General features: G+C 35.3%; 1 protein-coding gene and 1 pseudogene across 3 annotated transcripts in view; both read left to right on the top strand.

Annotated features, from left to right (window-relative positions):
* The window catches only part of GRID2 (glutamate ionotropic receptor delta type subunit 2), a 1,390,615-nt gene that overhangs the window by 682,747 nt on the left and 688,463 nt on the right, over window positions 1-19,405 (top strand). The gene's annotated exons all lie outside the window — the stretch shown is intronic.
* Window positions 1,756-5,858, top strand: LOC132597322 (nucleolar protein 56 pseudogene; annotated as a pseudogene).

Here is a 19,405-nt window from a genome sequence, read left to right as displayed (position 1 = left end):
ATGTGTTTGTATTTTTTACAGAATTTTTCCTGTAATTGATAACTAGTCTCACAGCATTGTAGTCAGAAAAGATACTTGATACGATTTCAGTATTCTTAATTTTAGCAAGGCTTGACTTGTGACCCAGTATATGATCTCTCCTGGAGAATGTTCCATGAGCACTTGAGAAGAAAGTGTATTCTGTTGTTTTTGGATGAAATGTCCTATAAATATCAGTTAAGTCCATCTTGTTTAATGTGTCATTTAAAGCTGGTGTTTCCTTATTTATTTCCATTTTGGATGATCTGTCCATTGGTGAAAGTGGGGTGTTAAAGTCCCCTACTATGATTGCGTTACTGTTGATTTCCCCTTTTATGGCTGTTAGTATTTTCCTTATGTATTGATGTGCTCCTATGTTGGGTGCATAAATATTTGCAATTGCTATATCTTCTTCTTGGTTTGATCCCTTCATCATTATGTTGTGTCCTTCTTTGTCTCTTGTAGTAGTCTTTATTTTAAAGTCTATTTTGTCTGATATGAGAATTGCTACTCCAGCTTTCTTCTGATTTCCATTTGCATGGAATATCTTTTTTCATCCCCTCACTTTCAGTCTGTATGTATCCCTAGGTCTGAAGTGCGTCTCTTGTAGACAGCATATATACGGTCTTGTTTTTGTATCCATTTAGCCATTGTATGTCTTTTGGTTGGAGCATTTAATCCATTTACATTTAAGGTAATTATTGGTATGTATGTTCCTGTTACCATTTTTTAATTGTTTTGGGTTTTTTATTGTAGGTCTTTTCCTTCTCTTGTGTTTCTTGCCTAGAGAAGTTCCTTTAGCATTTGTTGTAAAGTTGGTTTGGTGGTGCTGAGTTCTCTTAGCTCTTGCTTTTCTGTAAAAGTTTTAATTTCTCAGTCAAATCTGAATGAGATCCTTGCTGGATAGAGTAATCTTGGTTGTAGTTGTTTCACTTTTTTCACTTTAAATATGTCCTGCCATATTTAATGGCAGAGTTTCTGCCGAAAGATCAGCTGTTAACCTTATGGGGAATCCCTTGTATGTTATTTGTTGTTTTTCCCTTTCTGCTTTTAATATTTTTTCTTTGTATTTAATTTTTGACAGTTTGATTAATATGTGTCTTAGCGTGTTTCTCATTGGTTTCATCCTGTTTGGAACTCTCTGTGCTTCCTGTACTTGATTGACTAGTTCCTTACCCATATTAGGAAAGTTTTCAACTATAATCTCTTCAAATATTTTCTCAGTCCCTTTCTTTGTCTCTTCTTCTTCTGAGATGCCTATAATTCAAATGTTGGTATATTTAATATTGTTCCAGAAGTGTCTGAAACTGTCCTCAATTCTTTTCATTCTTTTTTCTTTATTCTGCTCTGTGGTAGTTATTTCTACTATTTTATCTTCCAGGGCACTTATCCGTTCTTCTGCCTCAGTTATTCTGCTATTAATCCCTTCTAGAGAATTTTTAATTTCATTTATTGTGTTGTTCATGATTGTTTGCTCTTTAGTTCTTCTAGTTCCTCGTTAAACGTTTCTTGTATTTTCTTCATTCTATTTCCAAGATTTTTGATCATCTTTGCTATCATTATTTTGAATTCTTTTTCAGGTAGACTGCCTATTTCCTCTTCATTTGTTAGGTCTGGTGGGTTTTTACCTTGCTCCTTCATCTGCTGTGTGTTTCTCTTTCTCATTTTGCTTAACTTACTGTGCTTGTTGTCTCCTTTTTGCAGGCTGCTGGTTTGTGGTTCCCGTTGTTTTTGGTGTCTGTCCCCAGTGGCTAAGTTTGGTTCAGTGGGTTGTGTAGGCTTCCTTGTAGAGGGGATTGGTGCCTATGTTCTGGTGGATGAGGCAGGATCTTGTCTTTCTGGTGGGCGTGTCCACGTCTAGTGGTGTGTTTTGGGGTGTTCGTGACCTTATTATGATTTTAGGCAGCCTCTCTTCTAATGGATGGGGTTCTGTTCCCTTCTTGCTAGTTGTTTGGCATAGGGTGTCCAGCACTGTAGCTTGCTGGTCATTGAGTGGAGCTGGGTCTTAGCGTTGAGATTGAGATCTCTGGGTGATTTTCATTGTTTGATATTACATGGAGCTGGGAGGTCTCTGGTGGACCAATGTCCTGACCTTGGCTCTCCCACCTCAGAGGCAAAGCCCTGACGTGTGACTGGAGCACCAAGAGCGTGTCATCCACACGGCTCAGAATAAAAGGGAGAAGAAAAGAAAGAAAGAAAGAAAAAGATAAAATAATATAAAGTAAAATAAAATTAAAAAGTTTTTAAAATAAAAAACAAAAAATCAATAGTAGGAAAAGTTTTTTAAGTGATTACTATATAGTTTCTTTTAAATAAACATCTTGCCTACTGTTGATTAATATTGGGTGGCTTAGACTATTTAAGGCAACCATAAGCTTCCAAGGAGTGTGGACACGTTGTATTACACTGCGGTTGTATTCCTTTGGGCATGTCCTTAATAGGTGATTGAATCAATGATTATAGACATTTGTCTCTAAGTAATTATAATCTTTAGTAATCTGTTACCTCAAACTATACTTCAGGTTACTTCAAGTAAAAGAGTAGAGTCCTGTGAATAAGTGTGATACAAATTATAGTACTGCATTACTTTGCTGTTAAAAAAGGACTTTCATGGCCAGTCCTGGTGTCTGAGTGATACCCTGGGCCCAGCACAGGGACCAACTTTCCAGATCAGTGACATTGGATGCCTTCCCTCTGCCTCTGGGAGTGGTGGCTTGGCATGAGAGCCCTGAAGACAAGGGGTAACACCCCGAAATATGGACTCATTTTCCACTCTACCTTCATTGGCCGAGCAGGTGCCAAGAACAAAGGCCGCATCTCCCGATACCTGGCAGACAAATGCAGGATTGCCTCACGAATTGATTGCTTCTCTGAGGTACCTACCAGTGTATTTGGAGAGAAGCTTCGAGGACAAGCTGAGGAGCAGCTGTCCTTCTATGAGACTGGAGAGATTCCACCAAAGAATCTGGATGTCATGAAGGAGGCAATAGTTCAGGCAGAGGAAGCAGCGGCGGAGATTACTAGGAAGCTGGAGAAACAGGAGAAGAAACACTTGAAGAAGGAAAAGAAAGGGCTGGCTGTGATTGCCCTGGCGTCTTCAGAAAACAGCAGTAGTACCCCAGAGGAATGTGAGGAGACAAGTGAAAGACCCAAAAAGAAGAAAAAGCAAAAGCCCCACGAAGCTCCTCAGGAGAATGGAATGGAAGACCCATCTGTCTCTTCCAAACCCCAAAAAAAGAAATATTTTTCTAAGAAGGAGCTGGTTAGTGATCTTGAAGAGACAGCTGGCAGTGAAGTCTTACCAAGAGGAAGAAATCTTTTCCCAAAGAGGAACCAGATAGTGATCCTGAAGAGTCAGGAAACAACAGGGTCCCCAAGAAAAAGAGGAAATTCTCTTCCAAGGAGGAGCCTCTCAGCAGTAGACCTGAAGAGGCTGCTGCCAGCAAGAGCAGCAGCTCCAAGAAAAAGGAAAAGCTCTGAAAACTCCTCCCAGGAAGGTTAGAATGGACATTTCCCTAGTAGGGCATAACTTACAGAGATATTTCCCAACCCATCCCCTATAGCCCAATAAAAATAAAAACAAGTTCACGAGTCAAAAAAAGAAAAAGAAAAAAGAAAAGGACTTTCACATACATGTTTTCATTTGTGATTAACAAAAGCTGTGTGAGGCAAATTGGGTATAATGATCACCATTTGCTTTATAGGTATTTCTGAAGGTAAAAAGAGATTTAAAAACAATGGCTTTGAAATGAAATCTCTAACATTATGGGAAATATCATTATATTATTACCAATGTGGACAAAACATTTGTTTGCAGTTGGAGCCCCAAAGTCTCATTAAAACAATCTCCCTGGATATCATTTGTGGGAATAGTTCAGGGTGGTATGACAGAGAAGGTGCTATGAAGTATAAATCACTGCAGTGTTTCATGGAAAGACATAGGAAGGAGACTGTCATCATAAGAAATGGTATTTCTAGAGATTTCTTCTTTGATATAAATCCAAATGAATCCTAATATCTTAGTCTGTTTTGTCTCTGAAAAATTGTCCGTAATCACAATATTATGTTAGAACATTCCCTTTCCTCCTTTTTTTATGGGGGGACAGGGGAAGAGGGAATAGAAGGTGTTAAATTTAGTGCTCTGTCTCTATGTATATATGTTAGACACATTCAGAAGAAAATGGTTCTGTTACAAATAGATAAACCTTTCTTTGAAAGAGTCGTAAACCCTTACACAGTGGAAAAAAATTTTTTAATGCTGGGGCAGTTTAAACAGGCATATATAAATAAAAGCCATTATACTCTTGTCATTTTAAGCTTGTAAGAGTATTCTGGTTTACAAAAGCTCCCAACCCCAACATGGAAACAGGAAAACAAACATGGCCTTAAAATGAATCAAAACAGAGGTATGTAAAGCCAACTTTAAGAAACAGAAAACCATTTTATATTTCTAGGTCAAAATGCAACCAATTAAGTAAGAATGTGCCAACTAGAGGGAAGATTGATCAGTAATAGAAGCAAGGAGAGAGAGAGAGAGAAATATTGGTGTAATGTCTCCTGGGAAACCATCTAGTCTAATCACCACCTTTAATGCAAAAAGAAACTGAGACCCAGAAAGAAAAAGTGATTCTTGTCCAAGGCTGATCACTGATTCACATTTGAACCAGAACTAAAAATCAGGATTCTTCACATACACCCTAGGTTTCTAAATTATAGAGCCAACACATTTCCCCTCTCTGAAAGCAACAGTTTCTAGGCAATAGGAGAAATACAGCTGGCTGGTCTTCCCTGGTGGCACAGTGGTTAAGAATCTGCCTGCCAATGAAGGGGACACGGGTTCTAGCCCTGGTCTGGGAAGATCCCACGTGCTGCGGAGCAACTAAGCCTGTGCACCACAACTACTGAGCCTGCACTCTAGAGCCGGTGAGCCACAACTACTGAGCCCACGTGCCACAACTACTGAAGCCCATGTGCCTAGAGCCTGTGCCCCAAGAAAAGCCACCGCAATGAGAAGCCCGTGCACCGCAACAAAGAGTAGCCCCGGCTTGCTGCAACTAGAGAAAGCCAACACACAGCAACGAAGACCCAACACAGCCAAAAATAAATAAAATAAATAATAAATTAAAAAGAGAAAGAAATACAGGATGCTTATTTGGTTGTTTTGTTGTTGTTATTTTTTCATGCTGGTGTCAATGATTAGGAAGATTGTCAGGCTAGCCTAGTGTTTTGATTTTGTATCTTCCCTTGGAAGAAACATTATCTTTGTATGTTTAAGTAACTTGCACACAAAAATTAGCATCAAAAATTTAAATACAGGCCTTTCCAATAACTTTCACAGTGCTGCTTAAAAAAAAAAGCAGAACACAAAAACTTATAAAAGAGGCCATATGACTTAGTGAGAAGCTGTCTTTTGAAAAAGTTGCCACACATTTTATTCCATGCTTTTCAGGAGTTATCTCCTTTCACTTCATAATTGCTGCTAGCAGTGGCCAAGCTAACTATTAAATAGTGTTTTTGACCTTATGAACTGTTTCATAGTTCTGTAAAGTACATAGACATTTTTTCCCCAGGAATAGAAATGCTTCTGATACTATGTTGAAAGGCATTATTAGTGAAATTAGAATATGATAACAAACTGCAGATGGTAAAAGATTACTTCCTGGCAGAGAATAAATCCAAGTGCATTTTATGCTAAGTGACATGTGATTATCCATAAATTGTAATAGTGGTGATAGATTCACAAATGGAAAACTGTGATCTAGCTGCTGTTGCCAAATATATGTCTGAATCAGATCAAGATAAAATCACATATTAAAGATTGAGAAGAAAATTAAACTAGTTTTGCAATTAATTGGAATATATTACATTAGAAAATTATGAATTTTCATATTTGCTACAATAAAGCATACAATTAGCCATTTTAGTTCACTTAAAAACCATAGGTTCTGTTTAGTTTAAAATCATCTGAAACATACACATTATTAAAATATTATTTTAATCATATTAAATTTTTAAATGGATGTTTATACACTAAAGAGGTAACAGACTGGATTTGATGTATTACTGCTACAAAAGCATCCATGGAGAATATTGTTTTTAAAGACATATTAAATGTTCTAATCTATTACATATTATATTGTATTCATGCTTTTAAGAAGTATTTACTGAGGTAAATATTTACGGAGATTCCCTATATGCCAAGAACATCTGAGTAAAAAAAAAAAAAAAGGCACAACATCTCTGCTTTCATGGATCTTATTTATGCTAGTCCTATTACAAAGGAATATTGATGTTTCTAAATAGTGCATGTAGGGAATGCTAAACAACACCTTTGTTATGAAGGACAACTTCTTCTCACTTTTCCCCTGCTACTTTTGTCAACTCCATTTAGGATTCTTCTTTATCAGCAAGAGTAGACTGTTTCCATGAAACAGTCAGACTTTGAGTAACATTAATGTGCTACGAAGACTAAAAGTAGTAGTGTAGTTTGTAATGTAAGTAAGCTACCTTATTTTGTATCCACTTTGGAGATCAGACTGCAACTATACCATTCATTCAATTATTCATTCATGCAATTCATTCATGCAATTCATTCAATGCCTATGTAGACTAATCTTTGTTCTAGGTTTTGTGCAAAGGAGACAAAGCTCCTGCTCTGTTGTAGCTTATATTTTCTTGGGAAGAAAGACTGAAAATATAGAAATGTTAAGGAAAAATGTTAAGGAAAAATTAGAGTCATGAGATAGAGAGTAACATGGATGCTATTGAAAGAGAGGCTGCAATAGCATAGGCTTAGCATGAGGGAATAAGATGAAAGAATATATGAGTAAAAAGCACCCAGGCAAAAGAAACAGAGTGAAAAGAGGCTGCACTGAAGAGGAAAAAAGCCCTGTGTGGCTAAAGTAGAATGAGCAAGGCTGAATGTAATAGGGTTAGGTTCAGAGTTGTGACCAGGTGTGAGCTTATACAGGGCCTAGGGGCCTTATAAGAAAGTTCCCTTAAGAGGAGTGATTTATTTTTTATTCATACAATTAGTATGCCTGAATGTCATTGCTGTCAAGGAATAAAATATTAGTAAAAGGAATAAAATTATTCCTAGAGATAGTCAAAACAGTGCACTCTTTCTAATCCTTAAACTCTGTCTAAATGTAATTAACAAACTATGATTGAATTTACAAGATTCTAGGAACTGGGTTTCAAACAAACATTGGAGAAGACAGTGTCTAATCCAGAAGACTGGCACACAAGTAGGTAATTACCCCAGATGTTGGAACTGTCAGAAAGAAACAACAAAAGTAACTGTACTTAATATGCGAACAGGAAAAGTGAATAACATAAATGAATAATAGGGGAAATTTAGCAGAAAAAGTTTAGACTAAAGCAGTACATTAAAAAAAATGTAAAGAACTAAATATCTATATTAGAACAAAAGAAAGGTCTAAAATTTGTGATCACAGATTCTACCCTAGAAAAAGAAGAGCAAACTAAACTCAAATTAAGCAGAAAAAAAGGAAATTATAAACATCAGAGTGGAAATCAATGATATAGAAAACAACAACAAAAAAGCAACAGAGAAAAATCAACAAAACCAAAAGCTATTTAAGAAAATTAATAAAAGTAATAGTCCTCAACCAGTCCCTCCCATCAGGAAACTTGCACAAGCCTCTTAGATAGCCTAATCCACCAGAGGGCAGACAGCAGAAGCAAGAAGAACTACAGTCCTGCAGCCGGTGGAACACAAAACCCATTCACAGAAAGATAGACAAGATGAAAAGGCAGAGGGCTATATGTACCAGATGAAGGAGCAAGCTGAAACCCCAGAAAAACAACTAAATGAAGTGGAGATAGGGAACCTTCCAGAAAAAGAATTCAGATTAATAATAGTGAAGATGATCCAGGACCTCGGAAAAAGAATGGAGACAAAGATCGAGCAGATGCAAGAAATGTTTAACAAAGACCTAGAAGGATTAAAGAACAAACAGAGATGAACAATACAATAAATGAAATGAAAACTACACTAGAAGGATTCAAGAGCAGAATAACTGAGGCAGAAGAATGAATAAGTGATCTGGAAGACAGAATGGTGGAATTCACTGCTGCCGAACAGAATAAAGAAAAAAGAATGAAAAGACATGAAGACAGCCTAAGAGACCTCTGGGACAACATTAAATGTAACTACATTCACATTATAGGCGTCCCAGAAGGAGAAGAGAGAGAGAAAGGACCTGAGAAAATATTTGAAGAGATTATAGTCGAAAACTTCCCTAACATGGGAAAGGAAATAGCCACCCAAGTCCAGGAAGTGCAGAGAGTGCCATTCAGTATAAACCCAAGGAGAAACACGCTGAGACACATAGTAAACAAATTGGCAAAAATTCAAGACAAAGAAGAATTATTGAAAGCAGCAAAGGAAAAATGACAAATAACATAAAAGGGAACTCCCATAAGGTTAACAGCTGATTTCTCAGCAGAAACTCTACAAACCAGAAGGGAGTGGCATGACATATTTAAAGTGATGAAAGGGAAGAACCTACAGTCAAGATTACTCTACCATGCAAGGATCTCATTCAGATTCGATGGAGAATCAAAAGCTTTACACACAAGGAAAAGCTAAGAGAATCCAACACCACGAAACCAGCTCTACAACAAATGCTAAAGGAACTTCTCTAAGTGGGAAACACAAGAGAAGAAAAGTACCTTCAAAAACAAACCCAAAACAATTAAGAAAATGGTAATAGGAACACACATATCGATAAGTACCTTAAATATGAATGGACTAGATGCTCCAACCAAAAGACACAGGATTGCTGAATGGATACAAAAACAAGACCCATATATATGCTGTCTACAAGAGACCCCCTTCAGACTTAGGGACACATACAGACTGAAAGTGAGGGGATGGAAAAAGATATTCCATGCAAATGGAAATCAAAAGAAAGCTGGAGTAACAATACTCATAACACATAAAATAGACTTTAAAATAATATTACAAAACACAAGGATGGACACTACATAATGATCAAGAGATCAACCCAAGTGGAAGATATAACAATTATAAATATATATGCACCCAACATAGGAGCACCACAGTACATAAGGCAACCACTAACAGCTATAAAAGAGGAAATCAACAGTAACAATAGTAGTGGGGGATTTTAACACCTCACTTACACCAACAGAGAGGTCATCCAAACAGAAAATTAATAAATACAAGCATTAAATAACACAATAGATCAGATAGATTTAATTGATATTTATAGGACATTACATCCAAAACCAGCAGATTACACTTTCTGTCCAGTGCACACAGAATGTTCTCCAGGATAAATCACATCTTGGGTCACAAATCAAGCCTCAGTAAATTTAAGCAAATTGAAATCATATCAAGCATCTTTTCTGACCACAGCACTATGAGATTAGAAATCAATTACAGGGAATAAAACGTAAAAAAACACAGACACATGGAGGCTAACCAATACATTACTAAATAACGAAGAGATCACTGAAGAAATCAAAGAGGAAATCAAAAAATACCTAGAGACAAATGCCAATGAAAGCATGACAATCCAAAACCTATGGGATGCAGCAAAAAGAGTTGTAAGAGGGAAGTTTATAGCAATACAAGCCTACCTCAAAAAACAAGAAAAATCTTAAATAAACAATCTAACCTTACACCTAAAGGAACTAGAGAAAGAAGAACAAACACAACCCAAAGTTATCAGAAGGAAAGAAATCATAAAGATCAGAGCAGAAATAAATGAAATAGAAACAAAGAAAACAATAGCAAAGATCAATAAAACTAAAAGCTGGGTCTTTGAGAAGATAAACAAAATTGATAAAGCATTATCCAAACTCATCAAGAAAAAGAGGGAGAGGACTCAAATCCATAAAATTAGAAATGAAAAAGGAGAAGTTACAACAGACACCACAGAAATACAAAGCATCCTAAGAGACTACTACAAGCAACTCTATGCCAATAAAATGGACCACCTGGAAGAGATGGACCAATTCTTAGAAAGGTATAACCTTCCAAGACAGAACCAGGAAGAAATGGAAAATATGAACAGACCAATCACAAGTAATGAAATTGAAACTGTGATTAAAAATCTCCCAACAAACAAAAGTCCAGCACCAGATGCTTCACAGGTGAATTCTATCAAACATTTAGAGAAGAGCTAACACCCATCCTTCTCAAACTCTTCCAAAACATTGTAGAGGAAGGAACACTCCCAAACTCATTCTATGAGGCCACCATCACCCTGATACCCAAACTAGACAAAGATAGTACAAAAAAGGAAAATTACAGACCAATATCACTGATGAATATAGATGCAGAAATCCTCAACAAAATACTAGCAAACGGAATCCAACAGCACATTTAAAGGACCATGTGGTTAACCATGATCAAATGGTTATCCCAGGGATGCAAGAATTGTTCAATATATGCAATCAATCAATGTGATACACCATATTAACAAATTGAAGAATAAAAACCATTTGATCATCTCAATAGATGCAGAAAAATCTTTTGACAAAATTCAACACCCATTTATGATAAAAACTCTCCAGAAGGTGGTCATAGAGGGAAGCTGCCTCAACATAATAAAGGCCATATACGACAAACCCACAGCAAACATCATTCTCAATGGTGAAAAACTGAAAGCATTTCCTCTAAGATCAGGAACAAGACAAGGATATCCACTCTCACCACTATTATTCAACATAGTTTTGGAAGTCCTAGCCATGGCAATCAGAGAAGAAAAAGAAATAAAAGGAATACAAATTGGAAAAGAAGAAGTAAAACTGTCACTGTTTGCAGATGACATGATATTATGCATAGAGAATCCTAAAGATGCCATCAGAAAACTACTAGAACTAATCAATGAATTTGGTAAAGTAGCAGGATACAAAATTAATGCACAGAAATTTCTTGCATTCCTATACAATAATGATGAAAAATCTGAAGGAGAACTTATGGAAACACTCCCATTTAGCATTGCAACAAAAAGAATAAAATACCTAGGAATAAACCTAACTAGGGAGACAAAAGACCTGCATGCAGAAAAGTATAAGACATTATACTTTTATACTGAAAGAAATTAAAGATGATACCAACAGATGGAGAGATATACCATGCTCTTGGATTAGAAGAATCAGTATTGTGAAGATGACTATACTACCCAAAGCAATCTACAGATTCAATGCAATCCTATCAAACTACCAGTGGAGTTTTTTACAGAACTAGAACAAAAAATCTTAAAATTTGTATGGAGACACAAAAGACCCCCGAATAGCCAAAGCAGTCTTGAGGGAAAAAAAGGAGCTGGAGGAATCAGACTCCCTGACTACAGACTATACCACAAAGCTACAGTAATGAAGACAATATGGTACTGGCACAAAAACAGAAATATAGGTCAATGGAACAGGGTAGAAAGCCCAGAGATAAACCCACTCACCTATGGTCAACTAATCTATGACAAAGGAGGCAAGGATATACAATGGAGAAAAGACAGTCTCTTCAATAAGTAGTGCTGGGAAAACTGGACAGCTACATGTAAAAGAATGAAATTAGAACACTCCCTAACACTATACACAAAAATAAACTCAAAATGGATTAGAGACCTAAATGTACGACCGGACACTATAAAACTCTTTGAGGAAAACATAGGAAAATCACTCTGACATAAATCACAGCAAGATCTTTTTTGATCCACCTCCTTGAGTAATGGAAATAAAACCAAAAATAAACAAATGAGACCTAATGAAACTTAAAAGCTTTTGCACAGCAAAGGAAACCATAAACAAGATGAAAAGAGGGCCCTCAGAATGGGAGAAAATATTTGCAAATGAATCAACAGACAAAAGAGTTATCTCCAAAATATATAAACAGCTCATGCAGCTCAATATTACAAAAACAAACCACCCAATAAAAAAATGGGCAGAAAACCTAAATAGACATTTCTCCAAAGCAGACATACAGATGGCCAAGAAGCACATGAAAAGCTGCTCAACATCACTAATTATTAGAGAAATGCAAATCAAAACTACAATGAGGTAGTTAGAGTGGGCATCATCAGAAAATCTACAAACAACAAATGCTGGAGAGGATGTGGAGAAAAGGGAACCCTCTTGCACTGTTGGTGGGAATGTAAATTGATACAGCCACTATGGAGAACAGTATGGAGGTTCCTTAAAAAACTAAAAATAGAATTGCCATATGACCCAGCAATCCCACTACTGGGAATATACCCAGCAAAAACCATAATTCAAAAAGACACATGCACCCCAATGTTCACTGCAGCACTATTTACAATAGCCAGGTCATGGAAGCAACCTAAATGCCCATCAACAGATGAATGGATAAAGAAGATGTGGTACATATATACCATGGAATATTACTCAGCCATAAAAAGGAACGAAACTGGGTCATTTGTAGAGATGTGGATGAATCTAGAGACTGTCATACAGAGTGTAGTAAGTCAGAAAGAGAAAAACAAATATCATATATTAACACATATATGTGAAACCTAGAAAAATGGTACAGATGAACCATTTTGCAGGGCAGAAATTGAGACACAGACATAGAGAACAAACGTATGGACACCAAGGGGGAAAAGTTGCACGGGGGTGGTGTTTTGATGAATTGAAGTCTGGGATTGACACATATACACCAATATGTATAAAATGGATAGCTATAAGAACCTGCTGTATAAAAAAATAAATAAAATTCAGAAATTCAAAAAAAAAAAAAAAGAGAAAGCAACACTTGAGAACCTTGTAAAAAAAAATAAATAATTCTCTAGCCAGACTGATCAGGAACAAAAGAAAGATGATACAAATTACAATATCATGAGTGAGAAAGGCAGCATCACTACAGATTCTGTAGATATTAAAAGGATTGCATTATAATATTATGAACACCTTTATGCCAATAAATTTGACAACTTAGATGAAAAGCGCAAATTCCTTAAACGACACAGACTACCGAGGCTCACTCAAAAGGAAATAAATAAGCTGAACATCCCCATATCTGTTTTAAAAATAGATTTTACAGTTTAAAAACTTTCTTGAAAACAAAACTCCACTTCCAGAAAGTTTTTCTCTTGAGTTCTACCAAACATTAAAGAAGAAATAACACTAAACACAGATTCTTCCAGAAACTAAATAGGTGTTACTACATTCCAACTCATTTACTGAGGCCAACATTATCCTTGCAGAGCTGGTTTAACATTCAGAAATCAGTCAATGTACTTATCCATATTAAGAGACTAAGGAGAAAAATGTAATTATCTCAATGGATGCAGAAAAAGCTTTTGACAGAATATAACATCCATTGCTGATAAAAACTCTCAGCAAGCTAGTAATAAAAGGGAACTTCCTCAGCTTCAGAGAGATCATGGTCAAAAAAATCTTACAGTTTGCATCATATTTAATTATCAAAGACCAAATGTTTTTCTCCTAAGATCATGAACAAGTAAAAAGTGGCTGTTCTTACCATGTATATTCAACATTGTACTGGTACTAGCCAGTGCAATAGGCATAAAAAGGAAATAAAAAGGTACACAGATTAGAAAGGAAGAAGTACAAATGCCTTTTATTTGAAGATTACATGACTATCTGAATCTACAAAAAAAGGAAACTAAAACTAATAAGTGAGTTTAATACGATTCTGTAATGCAAAATCAGTATGCAGCAATCTGATGTATTTCTGTACTCTAGACATGAAAAATTAAATTAAAATTTAAAAGTTTATTTTTCTGTCTAGGTAATAAGTATTTTTATTGAAGTACAGTTTCATTTACAATAGAATATATAAAAATACTTAGCAGCAAATATGTCAAAGGAAAGGAAGACCTATTTACTGAATACTACAAAATATTGCTTATAAAAAATTTGAATTAAATGAAGATATATACCATGGTAATAAATCAGAAGACTCAGTATTGTTAATATGTCAAAAAAATTATTTGTATAGGCTCCTAGACTGCTGGAAAAGTAAAGAAATCATAGTATAAATAGCATGGCAGTAGGAGAATGTGTGGAATGGCAGGCAGATGTGATGGCAAAGAGCAGGAGATAGAGGTAAACATGCAACTGTAGACTAGGGCCAGATCTTGAAGGGCTTTGTACACCACGCCAAGAGCTTAAGCTTTCCTTAAAGAAGTTGGAAGTCACTGGCTGTTTTATCTGTGTTTAACTTTTAATTTTCAAGTAGTTTTAGATTTATAGAAAAATTGCAAAAATAGTGCAAAGAGTTCCTTTGCATTTCTCACCCCCTTCCCCTAATATTAATGTCTTACCTAGCCATAGTACAATTATCAAGAACAGGCAGTTAACACTAATGCAATATTACTGAGTGAGCTACAGACCTTACTCAAAATTCATCAGTTTCCTTAATAACTTTTTTCTGTTCTAGAATTTTATTCAGGATCCCATATTGCATTTAGTTGTCATTTCTCCTTAGTTCCTCCAGTCTGTAATAGTTCCTCAGTCTTTTATTGATGGCCTTTAAGACACAGAAATGACTTAGTGAGATCTAGAAAAAATAGATAATGCTTGTTTACAATGTGGATGATTGGAGAAAGGTTAAGCTGAAGGCTATGAAATCACACCAGCTTGGAGATAGTTTTAGTAATTGGGTTAGTGGTGATATAGATTGAACTGAACACGTAGTTCATCATATTTTTTACCAAGATCTTCTTATTCTTTTAATACTTAATTTGCTGGAGTATATTAATATTCTGTCACTTGTCTTGAAAGAATCAGTTCTAAATCCAAGATGTGCCATATTATAAAAGAATAATAATTTTAATAACTAGAATGTAAAATGATGGAAAAAGTTTCAAAGACAGACATATAGTATAATATGGATTATTATTCTTGTCACAATTGTGTTTAATCCTCACTCTTTGTTAGCTGGGATTATGCAGACAAAGATCAAATTTTACCTGTATCAACTAAATATAACATTCTGCACTCATGTAGTTTCTTAAAGTCCTATAGCTATCTTTCCGGGAGTCCTAACTTCTGTCAACTGATGATCAGTCATAGGGTATAGGGTGGTGAAAATGTTGTTTTAGATAAATTTATCATTTTATAAGTCCATAGGCTGTGGGAAGAAGGCCTTTCTACACGTGATTTTAAGCAAAATATTCCCAAAAGTCAAAGATTGACCAATTTGATTGTATAATAATCTTAAATCTTCTAAACTGTACATAAATTTAAAATACAGGAAGAGTAAAGCGAGGTATTTTAACATATAAATAACAGATAAAAGGCTGATACTGAAAATATGTGATGCTTTCCTTCAGATTAATGACAAAAAGACAAACCCATTCAAAGGTCACGTTTGTTGCCTATCCTTCCATCCTCATCTTATACCACTCTCCATCGTGGTCTCTGTGGTCCACGTGGTCTCTAGCTACCTGCTTCTTCTTTCTGCCTCTTAGGTAATACATGGTCTTTCTACCACAGCATCTTTCTGTGGCAGAAAGCATCTACCACATTATATTTCTTCTAGTTGGAAATATTTTCTTCACCCCTTTTCATCAAGGTAACTCCTTTTCACTACTTATTCTTCATATTCCCAACTCATAGTCTAGGAAAAATGCTTTTGAGCTACTATAGACTAATGACTCCTTTTGACCTAACCGCTACTTACCACATCATTATACATTCATGTGAACATCTTATGTCTCTTCCATTATACACTTACCTATTTTTGACCCTTTCATCCTGAGTACCTGACACTTGCCTGGTATAGTGTATACAATTGACATATGCAACGTATAGATGTATATGTACATAAACATGTGTGTTCATTGCATAATTACCAAACTAACATTAAAAGGAGAGGGGACTAATCTGAATTTTTATAAAATAGGAGGCTATGGAAATACATAATTCAAAGGTTGTAAAGTACACATTAATATCATAAAATCCAGGTTCCAGCCTTGTCTCCACTACTTACTGAAAACGTAAGAATAAGACTCAATTTAGTGTTCAGTAAATGAGGATAGGAATTTATTCAATATAATCATATCGATAAAATAGTAAAATGAATATTAAAACATTTTGTAAGTTCCAAACATATATACATAGATAAAGTAATATTTAGTCAATATTTTTTATCATTTTTATCACATCATTGTTGGTAAAACCACTGTAGGGCTTGACTGGAATTATACTTAATATTTCATTGTTGCTTCTCAGTAGCTTTTCTCATCCTTGGCCAAACATTGTGTATATAATCTACATATTTGGAGCTGAAAGTATAGAGGCAATGCCCTAATCCCAAATCCAAAAGGAAAAAAGAAAAGAGAATGGTATCAAAATCATTATACTTTCTCTTTTACATCTGGGAGGCTGACATTTTCTGAATCTTGTAGTAAGACAGAGTTACGTGTCTTCCAGTTATTTATATGGGCCTTTACCTTTAAAAACAGCTATTTTCTACTTCTTATGGCCCAGGCATTGAAGTCTGTGCCAGGTCTGAATCCCAGCTCTGCCATTTACTAATGGTATGAATTTGGACCATGTATTTAACTTCATACATTCAAACTGAGTCAGTTTATTTACTTCAAAATGAGAAAAATAAAACTCTTCTATACAGGGCTGTTATGAACAGTAAATGGAAAAATAAAATGACTTATAGGAGGTCCTAGGTTAAATGTTTAGTGCATCTCAGGCTTAGATTATGAATTATAACTAAAGGTTCGTGATGGCAATAGATGACTGAAAAAATAGTTGACTGAAAATTGTTCAGCTGAGTTCATTTGATGACTGGTAATCAACCATTTTAGCCATTTATATTCTTTGTAAGAAAAAATTGTCTTAATGCTTTTTAATTATAATTAAATGAATTTTTCCATATTCTCACTTCCTAAGTAGATAATTATGATTAAATTGGACCTTGTAACACTATATATATAAAGACCATCTTTACTTAGAAGAATCTGTTTCAAATAATTGTACTTTTAGCAAACTACATTAATCATATGTCAAATTAATCCCACCTTTAATATGTTGCCTATCCTTCCATTCTCATCTTATACCACTCTCCATCGTGGTCTCTGTACTCTAGCTAAATTTAGGTAAACTTATCATTTTATAAGTCCATAGGCTGTGGGAAGAAGGCCTTTCTACACGTGATATTAAGCAAAATATTCCCAAAAGTCAGTATTCCCAAAAGTCTCAGATGGTTGCTGAAAATCGTAATTTACGAAGAATGCTGAATATCTGGACAGGCTGCAACTGGTGTGTGTTACTATACTCTTACAACTATAAAAGCAAAGGTCAGGTGTGTTTTGGTAGATGAAAAAGGAAATAAGCAATTATAAATACTATGCTTGTGATTCATTAATGAATGAAATAGAGAAAAAAGTTAAATTCAGCTCTTGTAGAAAGAGTACAAATCTTGCTTTTCTGCCATGGAAGCTTACATTATTTTCTCATCTATAAGAGCTTACTTATTATAAAATTCAATATTGATTAATGATTTTTCAAGAAAAATAATCCATCATATTAAATGTATTGATCAATTATGAAATATGTCCTGATTTCAGATATTATAAAACATACCTGAGAAACTGCATACATTTTATTTTTTAATTAATTTTTATTGGAGTAGAGTTTCTTTACAATGTTGTGTTAGGTTCTACTGTACAGCAAAATGAATCAGCTATACATATACATATATCCCCTCTTTTTTGGATTTCCTTCCCATTTAGGTCACCACAGTGCATTAAGTAGAGCTCCCTGTGCTATACAGTATATTCTCATTAGTTGTCTATCTTATACATAGTATCAATAGTGTATATGTGTCAATCCCAATCTACCAGTTCCTCCCATTCCCCCCTTCCCCCTTGGTATCCATACATTTGTTTTCTACGTCTGTGTCTCTATTTTTCCTTTGCAAATAAGATCATCTATAACATTTTTCTAGATTCCACATATATGCGTTAATATATGATATTTGTTTCTCTCTTTCTGACTTACTTGTCTCTGTATGACAGTCCACCCACGCCTCTACAAATGACCCAGTTTCCTTCCTTTTTATAGCTGAGTAATATTCCATGGTATATATGTGCCACATCTTCTTTATCCATTCCTCTGTTGATGGACATTTCGGTTGCTTCCATGTCCTGGCTATTGTAAATAGTACTGCAGTGAACATTGGGGTGCATGTATCTTTTTGAATTATAGTTTTCTTAGGGTATATGCCCAGTAGTGGCATTGCTGGGTCATATGGTAGTTCTATTTTTAGTTTTTTAAGGAACTTCCATACTGCTTTCCATAGTGGCTGTATTAATTTACATTCCCAGCAACAGTGTAGGAGGGTTCCTTTTTCTCCACACTCTCTCCAGCAATTACTGTTTGTAGATTTTTTGATGATGGCCATTCTGACCACTGTGAGGTGATACCTCATTGTAATTTGCATTTCTCTAATAATTAGTGATGTTGAGCATCTTTTCATGTGTTTGTAGCCATCTGTATGTCTTCTTTAGAGAAATGTCTATTTAGGTCTTCCACCCATTTTTTGATTGGGTTTTTTTTTTTTTTTGATATTGAGCTGCATGAGCTGTATGAGCTGTTTGTATATTTTGGAGATTAATCCTTTGTCAACTGCTTCATTTGAAAATATTTTCTCCCATTTTGAGAGTTGTCTTTTCATCTTGTTTATGGTCTCCTTTGCTGTGCAAAAGCTTTTAAGTCTAATTAGGTCCCATTTGTTTATTTTTGTTTTTATTTTCATTACTGTAGGAGGTGGCCCAAAAAAGATCTTGCTGAGGTTTATGTCAAAGAGTGTTTTTCCTATGTTTTCCTCTAAGAGTTTTATAGTGTCAGGCCTTACATTTAGGTCTTTAATCCATTTTGAGTTTATTTTCTTGTATGGTGTTAGGGAGTGTTCTAATTTTATTCTTTTACAGGTAGCTATCCAGTTTTCCTAGCACAACTTATTGAAGAGGCTCTCTTTTCTCCATTGTGTATTTTTGCCTCCTTTGTCATAGATTAGGTGACCATAGGTGCATGCTTTTATCTCTGGGCTTTCTATGCTGTTCCATTGATCTATATTTCTGTTTTTGTGCCAGTACCATATTGTCTTGATTACTGTAGCTTTGTAGTATTGTCTGAAGTCAGGGAGCCTGATTCCTCCACCTCCATTTTTCTTTCTCAAGATTGCTTTGCTGTTTGGAGTCTTTTGTGTCTCCATACAAATTTTAAGATTTTTGGTTCCAGTTCTGTGAAGAATGCCATTGGTAATTTGATAGGGTTTGCACTGAATCTGTAGTTTCCTTTGGGTAGTATAGTCATTTTCACAATATTGATTCTTCCAATCTAAGAACATGGTATATCTCTCCATGTGTTTGTGTCATCTTTGATTTCT

The sequence above is a fragment of the Globicephala melas genome, chromosome 5 (assembly GCF_963455315.2).
Source record: "Globicephala melas chromosome 5, mGloMel1.2, whole genome shotgun sequence".
NCBI lineage: Eukaryota > Metazoa > Chordata > Mammalia > Artiodactyla > Delphinidae > Globicephala > Globicephala melas.
The sequence above is the reverse complement of the archived record's forward strand: the minus strand, read 5'-3'. Positions and strand labels throughout refer to the sequence as shown.